Raw genomic sequence first — 12,395 nt, 5'->3', positions numbered from 1 at the left:
CAGATATGCTTGGAAAATTGTCACGGTATGTTGGTATTCTGGGTAAAGTTCGCAAGCTTCTTCCCACACAAGTTCTGCGCACGATATACTTTCCCCTCTTCCAAACTCACATTCAGTATGGTCTTGTTGCATGGGGATGGGCTACTCAACTACCAGCAAATTGTCTAGATATTCTAGAAGAATAGAAGTTTTGTGAAACAAAACTGTAATAATATTATCCAATTCTACACCTCGTACTAGTTGTACCCCTTTATTTGCCACAAATAAAATACTCAAGTTCAAAGACATATATATATATATATATATATATATGCCTTTTTGAAGTTGCAAAAATAATGCACCAATTCTCATTAAATTTATTACCAAGGGCTTTTGATAATTATTTCACAGCTCAGTATTTTATACATAGCCATCGCACTCGATCATCATCCCAAGGGTCCCTTTTTGTCCCCAGATATCAATCGAAGCGGGCCCAAGACACCCTTAAATACACTGATGTAAAAATTTGGAATGATCTACTTTCCAGCATCAAAGACTTGACATATCCCAATTAAAAAAAACAGTCACGCAATTACTTATTCTCTTTATAAAAATGTATTAATTTACCCCTATTTTATGCTTCTGTACTTTTATGATTTTAGTATCTCATGGACATGATTGTGATTCTATTTTATTTGATATATCTTTACACTTATGAAATGTTTTTTCCTACTCAAATATTAGTATAAGTATTTCTCTATTGATCTACAGTTAAATCTATTATAAGTAATTTTATAATGCTTAACTTTCTCTCTGAATTCTCCTCCGAAAACGTCTAACTGCTACAACAGCATTGCATTAAAATTTAAAAAAAGCATGACAACTTATTGCCTTGTAGCGCCATTTCGAGGCAATGCTGTTCTTTTATAAAAGCGTTTACCTGTGTTCGATTCTTAAATTTTAATTGATACAGGTAATGCAAGGTTGCAAGATTGCATTGCAAAGGCATGTACTGTATATATTTTCAATTTTGCTTCATTTTTTTTGTGCCCGTTTGCCTGGACGGCAAATAAAAAACATTCGATTGATTGATTGACTTCTACCCCCTCTCTACTTTAGGAAGAAATTTCATCCACTTCTTCCTATTAGAGGTCAGATTTTTAGTGACTTCAACCACCTCCCTATTCGTCGGAGGAAATTTCATCCACTTCTTGCTTTTAAGATTTAGCTTTTTAGTGACTTCAACCACCTCTCTATTCGTCGGAAGAAATTTCATCCACTTCTTCCTTTCAGGGTTCAGCTTTTAGTGACATCAACTACCTCACTATTCGTCGGAGAAGATTTTATCCATTTCTTCCTTTTAGGTTTCAGCCTTTCAGTGACTTTCGCCACCCTACCTTCGTCGGAAAAAATTTTATTCACTTCTTTCTTTTAGGATTCAGCTTTTTAGTGACTTCAATCATCCTATCTACCTGCAAATATTTTTTATCCACTTTCTCCTTTTAGTTTTCAGCCTTTTGGTTTTTCCTCATTGGAACACTCCAAAATCTGGTTTTCATCCGTTTCTTCAACCCTTAGCAAAACCTTCCATCATATCCTGTGATTTCATAATCAGTTTTCATTTATTTGTTTTTATCAACATTTGATTGCCTGTTATGCTGATTATGGAGTGAAAAAAAACTTTCTCTTATTATACCGGTTCCACCAATGACATTAAACAATGTCAATGTCATTGGTTCCACATAGACGCTCCAGTGTTGCCAACTTGGATTATTTTAATCTAGATTTAGATTATTTTCGTATGATTTAGATGAAAGGAATACCCATTTAGATGTTAGATTATTTTCTGAATTATTTTAGCATTCATTTGGATTATTTTGACAAATGTTATTGTTGCATTATTCTTTATTGCATTGTTCTTTAGTGACAAAGAAGTGAAGTTCATTTCACTAGTACCTTTAAGTACATCTAAAAAGATAGGATTTCTGGATTTAATAGAGAAAAGCTTTCCAATCAAGGTTAATAGTGTTCAAAACAAGGAGATAGGTTAGCCAAAATATTGTCAAGTATTGAATACTCTGCTGTTGTTATGCGAAAATCTGAAATCAGGAAATACTGTTGTTCACTAATTTTACCCCTATAAGTAGGGATGGGAAATATAGAATAATTTATTATTTTAGAATTCCATAAATCGAATCCAGAATACCGAATCCTATTCTGTTTTTATTGTTATTTAAATTTGGGAATTCTCACACCATATTGATGGATTATAATTTAAAAAAATAAATTGATTGGATTTTATTTGTTACCAAACAGTCTGAACAGTTGAATATAATAATTTTAACGAATACATTTTGCCTTGAAAATTTATGTGATCTCTAAATACTGTGTTGAAACAAATCGTTTATTATACACTTTTTAGTACTAAAATCTAAGTTTTAAGTCATTATCATTATAGTATTGTTGCTTAATGTCCTTCGATAGTATATGGCCGAATGGAAGAACTGCCTCCTCCACGTATGACAACATTTTTAAATTTATCGTCAACAATACCTCCCGACAAGCGACCAAACGTGTGTCAAGCTTGGACCATAGGAATGGATTCATTGCATTTTTGTTTTACGATATCATTTTGTATTTTCGGAAACGGTGTCTTAAAAAATAGAAATTTTTCTAAATTAATTGGAAATAATATTTTACCATCTGACGTCTGGTACACATCATTTGCCGGGAGAACCCGGAAGGCCGCAAAATATCATTTGATTTGAAAAAAATAAAGAAAGTTTCAAGTATTTGATATTCTATTTACTTACAGGATCTTCAATAAATCGTGTTTCTTTGTATTATTCAATATTAGTGTGTTTTATATTCGGAGATTGTAGAGAGAAAAAATTACATCCATAAATATTGTGTAATTTTTAACTGAAGTAACTGAAAAATACATACACAGGTCAGGAGGCAACAAGTTTTCAATTCTTCTCATGAAAAATATTTCAGTTACACTACTTATGTTCCAAAAGACGTATTGATATATGTAATTATTATTCTTTATTGCAAAATTTTCGTTTTTTTAACTGAAAATGTAACTTTCGTATATTTGAATTATTATTTTTTAAATTTAGATTATTTTAGATGTTTTTTGTTGAGATTCTAGAATATTTTATCGCTGAACAGTTGGCAACCCTGAGACGCTTTCCGTTCTGCTGATTTCAATTGTTGAACTTGCCTGCTGTTTGACCACTGTGAAGCTAGTAGCAAACCTTCTTCTAATTTTGCGCAGCGGTGCGTTAAATCTCGTTTTTGTGCTCATTGAAGCGCGATATTGCAGTTTTGTGCTTATTGAAGGGCGTTGGTGTAAATCATGGGCGAGTCCTAAATTCCACACTGAGAATAACACTTAGTTTACAGATACAGAAGAAATACATTGCGATAAGCAGTAAATTCAAATATATTTACGGCAACTTGCGAATGAGTGGAGATCATCCCGGCGGTTCGATCGACTTTGGCGTTTCATTTGTTAAATTACATTGGCGAAAAGTTTATATACTCGCCTGATAAAATGGGAACAGGAAAGATCCGTTGACAAAATGTTGGATTACGTATTCATATGTGTTATAAAAAAAATAAAACAAAAATAATGAAACTAGTCTTCCATGTCATCTGCATATGTTTAAGTATTTACTACTAATTAAAAGTTATGATTCTTTTACATGACATTTTGGGGTAATAGTTCTCATGACCGCAAACCTTTATACGGGGGTGTTAGATGGCACTCCAAGGAGAGAAATTATTAATTTCAACCGATCCAATGTTGAGGTCTAAATCATATGACCATCTAGACCAGTGGTTCTTAACCTTTTTTGCATATTTTACCCCTTCATCAAACAGGATTACAAAATTTACCCCTAAAACATCATTAATTAAAAGTTATCAAGTAAAGTATAAAGGGCCCTAACTGTAGACGCGAAGCCTTTTTTTACTCTCTTTTTTAATCCATATTCGCTTCTGTATTGAAAAAAGGACCGGTTTTTACTTAATCATGCTAAGTGCTGTTTTAGTTGGACAGGTTTCATGATACTATTTGAAAAGATTTCCATGCACAGAAGATACGTATACGTAAACTCGAAATCTAAATATTCGTCCTGATCAGGGGCGCAGCCAAGATTTTAAAGAAAGGGGGGAGGGGATCGAAATCTAAAAATCTCATTCACTGTTGAAACAGTGGTCGCGATTACGCGCTCGTTAAAAGAACCGTCTTTCCTCCAATCCCTGAGAATTTCTGTGCTATTTTTAGTAGCATTTTGTTTCAACAACTTTTAGTGTGCTATTTTGGGGACAACATTTAATGGAATGGTTAAAATAACAAAGAACACCACTTAATTGAAGGTGTTGGTTTTCGGTTTCGTTTGAAATATAAGACTACTGTTAATAATACGATAACACTGATTTATCGCAACATAACGAGCCGTGGTTTATGTATGTTCATAATCATTTTTTACAATAACCAAATTTACCCCCAAGAACGAAGAAATTTACCCCCAGGGGTAAATTTACCCCAGGTTAAGAAGTGCTGATCTAGACTTAATTTACTAAACACTAAGATACCGTTGGAAAATCGTCTATGAAAATTTACGCGGTTCCCCATTTGCATGTGCTTATTTTCCTCAAGTGTTAATCCAACAATGAGATGGACAAATGAATGACTTAGAATGCTTCAAAGCCTAGTAAATTATTAAAAAATTTGATTGCCGTACACGAGTTATTACTTCGTATGAAATTGTGTATTGTATGACGTAACAATGGTTGAATTTCATTATTATATCTTGGTTATTTCAGAATTTTCACATGCATTTTGTGGTATATAGGCAGTAATCAGAGCGTAAAGGAGTTATTGTTATTTCAATATGTCTCGATTACGTGAATTCAAAAGTTGGTTTATTTTACGTCGTATGACGTATAATATCCAAGCAGCATGCCCTTCCGCTCAATAGTAGTCAAGTTTCAATATTTAATAGAAAAAAGGGCTAACTGAAGTATTTCTCGCAACTTGGACAAAGCTTTTCGAATTTTAGAATTTAGAGTATTCTCACAGCGAAAATGGATTCATTTGTTAAAATCACATATGTCAAAAAATGGTAAAGATTACCATTTACAAATCCAAGCAGCCAAAAAGAGGGTAAAATTACCATTTTCAAATCCTAATACAAAGCCATTCCGCCCAAGAGGCACGAGATTCAACTATTCAATAATTAAGAGGGTTACCTTAAGTTTTCATACAACTCGAAACAATCCCTGCAAAATTTTAGAAATTCGAGTATTGTCACAGACAAAATGCCCTTATGTCAAAATACTTATAGCGAAAAAAGCTGATTCAATCAAATTTGAAAGCCTAGCAGCACACTCTTCCGCCCAAGAGGCATCCGATTTCATTATTTATTATTAAAGATGTTTATCTGAAGTTTTTCACACAGTTCGAACCTAAGCCTTGTTTTTATTAGAATCTAGGGTATTATCGAAGCGAAAATGGCCTTATTTGGAAAAATTACTTATAGCCAAAAAAGCTGATTTAGCCAAATTTCAAAGCCTAGCAGCACACCCTTCCGCCCAAGAGGCATCCGATTTGATTATTTATTATTAAAGATGTTTATCTGAAGTTTTTCACACAACTTGAACCTAAGCCTTGTTTTTATTAGAATCTAGGGTATTATCAAAGCGAAAATGGCCCATTTTTGAAAAATTACGTATAGCGAAAAAGGCTGATTTAGCCAAATTTCAAAGCCTAGCAGCACACCCTTCCGCCCAAGAGGCATCCGATTTGATTATTTATTATTAAAGATGTTTATCTGAAGTTTTTCACACATCTTGAACCTAAGCCTTGTTTTTATTAGAATCTAGGGTATTATCGAAGCGAAAATGGCCTTATTTGGAAAAATTACTTATAGCGAAAAAAGCTGATTTAGCCAAATTTCAAAGCCTAGCAGCACACCCTTCCGCCCAAGAGGCATCCGATTTGATTATTTATTATTAAAGAGGTTTATCTGAAGTTTTTTACACAACTCGAACCTAAGCCTTGTTTTTATTAGAATCTAGGGTATTATCGAAGCGAAAATGGCCCATTTTTGAAAAATTACTTATAGCGAAAAAAGCTGATTCAATCAAATTTCAAAGCCTAGCAGCACACTCTTCCGCCCAAGAGGCATCCGATTTGATTATTTATTATAAAAGAGGTTTATCTGAAGTTTTTCACACAACTCGAACCTAAGCCTTGTTTTTATTAGAATCTAGGGTATTATCGAAGCGAAAATGGCCCATTTTTGAAAAATTACTTATAGCGAAAAAAGCTGATTCAATCAAATTTCAAAGCCTAGCAGCACACCCTTCCGCCCAAGAGGCATCCGATTTGATTATTTATTATTAAAGATGTTCATCTGAAGTTTTTCACACAACTCGAACCTAAGCCTTGTTTTTATTAGAATCTAGGGTATTATCGAAGCGAAAATGGCCCATTTTTGAAAAATTACTTATAGCGAAAAAAGCTGATTTAGCCAAATTTCAAAGCCTAGCAGCACACCCTTCCGCCCAAGAGGCATCCGATTTGATTATTTATTATTAAAGATGTTCATCTGAAGTTTTTCACACAACTCGAACCTAAGCCTTGTTTTTATTAGAATCTAGGGTATTATCGAAGCGAAAATGGCCCATTTTGAAAAAATTACGTATAGCGAAAAAAGCTGATTCAATCAAATTTCAAAGCCTAGCAGCACACCCTTCCGCCCAAGAGGCATCCGATTTGATTATTTATTATTAAAGATGTTGATCTGAAGGTTTTCACACAGTTCGAACCTAAGCCTTGTTTTTATTAGAATCTAGGGTATTATCGAAGCGAAAATGGCCTTATTTGGAAAAATTAAGTATAGCGAAAAAAGCTGATTTAACCAAATTTCAAAGCCTAGCAGCACACCCTTCCGCCCAAGAGGCATCCGATTTGATTATTTATTATTAAAGATGTTTATCTAAAGTTTTTCACACATCTTGAACCTAAGCCTTATTGTTTTTACAATCTAGGGTATTCTCGAAGCGAAAATGGCTTTTTTTGGAAAAATTACGTATAGCGAATCTCTCCCCCCCCGATGTAATCAATTGCTGTGAATACCTTATTCGAAGTTTAATAGTTTAAATTGTATTATAGAAATTAAATATGTATGATTCTGAACACATCAAAGCATTTGTTAAATATGCGATATTACGACACTGCAATATAAAACACAAGAAGTAACATTGTCTTGAAAAGTATCCTTCAGACTTCATGTTGCAAAATTCAACTGTTACCCCAGTTTGGGAGGTTTAGGGGGTGCTGTCACTTACCCAAGGTGAGCCCCCGGGCTAGTGGAGGGATGGAGATGCCTTAAAACTCCATTCTTTACTGAAACCTCTAGTAACAGTAAAGCCACGACCCATTCCTGACGTTGACTCGATTTCTAAAAATAATAATCTTGTGATAAGTTGACTAATTCAAGTACAATTTATTATTTATATATTTCTATTAATTAATGGGCTATCAAAATTCACACCTCATTCATTGAGATTTTGGTGAAAAACTGACTGTGTCTAATACGGTTCACATTTACCTCTAATTTGCAATGCAAGGATTACAACGATAATATGTAAGACATAAGAATAAAACATATAATACAAATTAAGTTTTCAAGTCCCAAATTTTTTCCAAAATTAATAAACTTAGTTAAACATACAACTTACATCAGTGAAACAGGACTTCAAGCATAATGTGATGACAAGTAATGCTTCTGCATATTGGCGAAATAACAAGCTTCATGAAAAATATCCTTCCTTAAAAAAACATAGCATTTTTATTTTGTACTAACTTAAATCTATCATAATAGTGAGGGTTGGTGCCTTCAAACTTCACTCATTATGTAGTCTCAACATTTTAAATACGATTATGAGAGTGGTGAATTCTAAGTTTTAAAATCTTTGACAAGTAATCACAGAGGTGTAATCTATTGAAACTTTTCAGCCTATCTACCTCAAAGAATAAATGTACCACCAATTCTATGATGGGAAGAAGCAAACATTTCGAAAGTATAGATTTGGATAGTTATTCTCAAGCTATAGCAGTGAGTTGTTCGGGGAAGAGTACATTTTGGCTGTTGAATAGAAATTCACTGAAGTTTATGAAATTATTTAAATGGATCATAAGTTGAATACGCAAAATCTCAACATTGTTATTGAATTTTGGGGTAAAAGCATACGATCTGGGGCACAGCCAGGATTTTTCAACGGGGGTTACAGTTAAATTAAATAAAAAATATTTAATTAGGAATAGTTATTAACCCTCTACTAGACACACTAATTGTTACGTTCAAGACTTTTCTACAAATTTTGCTCAATTTTCGTTGAAGTGAAAATCTCCGTTAGTTTGGCGTTTAAAATCGGCGAATCAGTTGGAATATTTTGAGAATGAAAGGTAGTGCAATGTAAGCCCTAGGGTTAATCTCCAGGGTCTGGAAGAGTTAATAAACTAAAAAGTATACATTGTTCACAGCGAAATTCCACAGTTACGTGTAGCCCGCCTCTCCTTGCCTGGCGGTGTTTGGTGAATATTTTGCAAGTCCTATTTCAAACATGGACCATTAATCCGTAGTCCGCGGATACCCGCATTTAGAAATAAAACCTTAAAAATCGCGAAAAATAAATTTTGGAGAGAACTATAACTCGCAGATGTCAGTAGCGTCATAAGTGTTTATATGTACAAAAACACGTTCGCATGTATCGTCGATCAAATTCATGAAATGTGAAACTAATACTTGGAATTTAATGTTAATGAAGTTGATTTTTTATTGCCATTCATTGATTATTTACATGCGCCATGATGAGTGGCGGGCACAATCGTATTTTTTATATTGAGTTATTCGAATATTTTTAACAAACACCGAATAATGAATATTGTCATTTTAAACAACACTAATTGGGATATAGGCCGCCGAAACGATGCTGTGGCAATAATTTTTTTTTCTTTTTCGGATTTTACTAGATGGCTGAAAACTCCATAACAATGCTGCTTTTTTATTTCATAATTTTGTCATAATCGAAGGCTGCAGTAAATGTTGTCACCACGATCGTTTCGGAGGCTGACATTCCAATTAATATTGTTAAACTATATCAAAGCACTTTATTATTCACTAGCAAACATTAATGATCGTAGTTTGGTTTTTATATTTCGGACAGAATTCTGAGTTCACATCGGCGAAGATGTTAAAGACAACTATTGAGGAGTGCATTTACAACACAAATTAATTTTATTGTGATTTTTATATTCTGTGTAAGATTTGCAACACAATTTGTAAATAACGGTCCCAATTTTAGACCAACAATATTATTATTACTGACCCCGGGATGCGATATTTGTGAGGCGTATTGTTCACATTTCTATGCTTTTAATTTTAGATCGTGTCCGTGTTACTTTCGTATTAAATAATAATCAATAAACGCAAATTGGTAATCTTTAGAATACTCAATGTTCAGTATTCACGTAACTCAGATTTGGGTTTGGGTTAAAACACTGATACTAAACACGTGAATAAATAGGCAATAATGACATTTCTACATGGTCAAAATAATATTTCTCCCCAATACCTCAAGAAATTTCCACAAAATACTATGTTCACTTGTCTTACTTATCTGTTTCGACGTTTCTAAATTTACAAAAACGGTGATGATGCGCTTTTTGCGAAAACGTTTCTACCTGTTAGTGATAGCCGTCGGTTAATTTTTACCCGTAACTCGTTGTAAATTAATGTTAATGTTTTTCGCTATAAGTAATTTTTCCAAATAAGGCCATTTTCGCTTCGATAATACCCTAGATTCTAATAAAAACAAGGCTTAGGTTCGTGTTGTGTGAAAAACTTCAGATAAACCTCTTTAATAATAAATAATCAAATCGTATGCCTCTTGGGCGGAAGGGTGTGCTGCTAGGCTTTGAAATTTGGTTAATCAGCTTTTTTCGCTATACGTAATTTTTCAAAAATGGGCCATTTTCGCTTCGATAATATCCTAGATTCTAATAAAAACAAGGCTTAGGTTCGAGTTGTGTGAAAAACTTCAGATAAACCTCTTTAATAATAAATAATCAAATCGGATGCCTCTTGGGCGGAAGGGTGTGCTGCTAGGCTTTGAAATTTGGCTAAATCAGCTTTTTTCGCTATAAGTAATTTTTCCAAATAAGGCCATTTTCGCTTCGATAATACCCTAAATTCTAATAAAAACAAGGCTTAGGTTCAAGATGTGTGAAAAACTTCAGATAAACCTCGTTAATAATAAATAATCAAATCGGATGCCTCTTGGGCGGAAGGGTGTGCTGCTAGGCATTGAAATTTGGTTAAATCAGCTTTTTTCGCTATACGTAATTTTTCAAAAATGGGCCATTTTCGCTTCGATAATACCCTAGATTCTAATAAAAACAAGGCTTAGGTTCGTGTTGTGTGAAAAACTTCAGATAAACCTCTTTAATAATAAATAATCAAATCGGATGCCTCTTGGGCGGAAGGGTGTGCTGCTAGGCTTTGAAATTTGGTTAAATCGGCTTTTTTCGCTATACGTAATTTTTCAAAAATGGGCCATTTTCGCTTCGATAATACCCTAGATTCTAATAAAAAACAAGGCTTAGGTTCGAACTGTGTGAAAAACTTCAGATAAACATCTTTAATAATAAATAATGAAATCGGATGCCTCTTGGGCGGAAGGGTGTGCTGCTAGGCTTTGAAATTTGATTGAATCAGCTTTTTTCGCTATACGTAATTTTTTCAAAATGGGCCATTTTCGCTTCGATAATACCCTAGATTCTAATAAAAACAAGGCTTAGGTTCGAGTTGTGTGAAAAACTTCAGATAAACCTCTTTAATAATAAACAATCAAATCGGATGCCTCTTGGGCGGAAGGGTGTGCTGCTAGGCTTTGAAATTTGGTTGAATCAGCTTTTTTCGCTATACGTAATTTTTCAAAAATGGGCCATTTTCGCTTCGATAATACCCTAGATTCTAATAAAAACAAGGCTTAGGTTCGAGTTGTGTGAAAAACTTCAGATAAACCTCTTTAATAATAAATAATCAAATCGGATGCCTCTTGGGCGGAAGGATGTGCTGCTAGGCTTTGAAATTTGGCTAAATCAGCTTTTTTGACTATAAGTAATTTTTCCAAATAAGGCCATTTTCGCTTCGATAATACCCTAGATTCTAATAAAAACAAGGCTTAGGTTCGAGTTGTGTGAAAAACTTCAGATAAACCTCTTTAATAATAAATAATCAAATCGGATGCCTCTTGGGCGGAAGGGTGTGCTGCTAGGCTTTGAAATTTGGTTAAATCAGATTTTTTCGCTATACGTAATTTTTCCAAAATGGGCCATTTTCGCTTCGATAATACCCTAGATTCTAATAAAAACAAGGCTTAGGTTCGAGTTGTGTGAAAAACTTCAGATAAACCTCTTTAATAATAAATAATCAAATCGGATGCCTCTTGGGCGGAAGGGTGTGCTGCTAGGCTTTGAAATTTGGCTAAATCAGCTTTTTTCGCTATAAGTAATTTTTCCAAATAAGGCCATTTTCGCTTCGATAATACCCTAAATTCTAATAAAAACAAGGCTTAGGTTCAAGATGTGTGAAAAACTTCAGATAAACATCTTTAATAATAAATAATCAAATCGGATGCCTCTTGGGCGGAAGGGCGTGCTGCTAGGCTTTGAAATTTGGCTAAATCAGCTTTTTTCGCTATACGCAATTTTTCAAAAATAGGCCATTTTCGCTTCGATAATACCCTAGATTCTAATAAAAACATGACTTAGGTTCGAGTTGTGTAAATAACTTCAGATAAACCTCTTTAATAATAAATAATCAAATCGGATGCCTCTTGGGCGGAAGGATGTGCTGCTAGGCTTTGAAATTTGACTAAATCAGCTTTTTTAGCTATAGGTAATTTTCCGAATAAGGACGTTTTTTAGCTATGAGAATACCCTAGGTTTTAAAATTTGGAAGGCTTATGTTCTCCTATGGGGGTACGCTGACTCCCCATTTTTTAAACTCGTCATCCATCTCCTTAGTTTTGTTTACTGTACAACTTGACTTGATTTAGGAATTGCTCATCTGCTATTTCGAAGGAAGTTAAATAAAATTCGTGTCATTTTTATTGTTTTTTCATTGTTTATCATGTAATTTATTGTTATTTTTTGCTTTGTAGATGTTAATTTATCGTAAATGATTAGTATCTTCCCATTGATCGTATTCTAAATTCGTTTTTCTACATTTTTTCGGATGTAGATTATGACACTCCTTCATTTCTGCTGCCAATATTCACCTTTCCGCTTCGCCGCACACAAAAGTCAAATTGCTACTAGCTTCACAGTGGTT

This window comes from Styela clava, chromosome 9 (genome assembly GCF_964204865.1).
Source record: "Styela clava chromosome 9, kaStyClav1.hap1.2, whole genome shotgun sequence".
NCBI lineage: Eukaryota > Metazoa > Chordata > Ascidiacea > Stolidobranchia > Styelidae > Styela > Styela clava.
Note: the sequence above shows the minus strand (reverse complement) of the source record.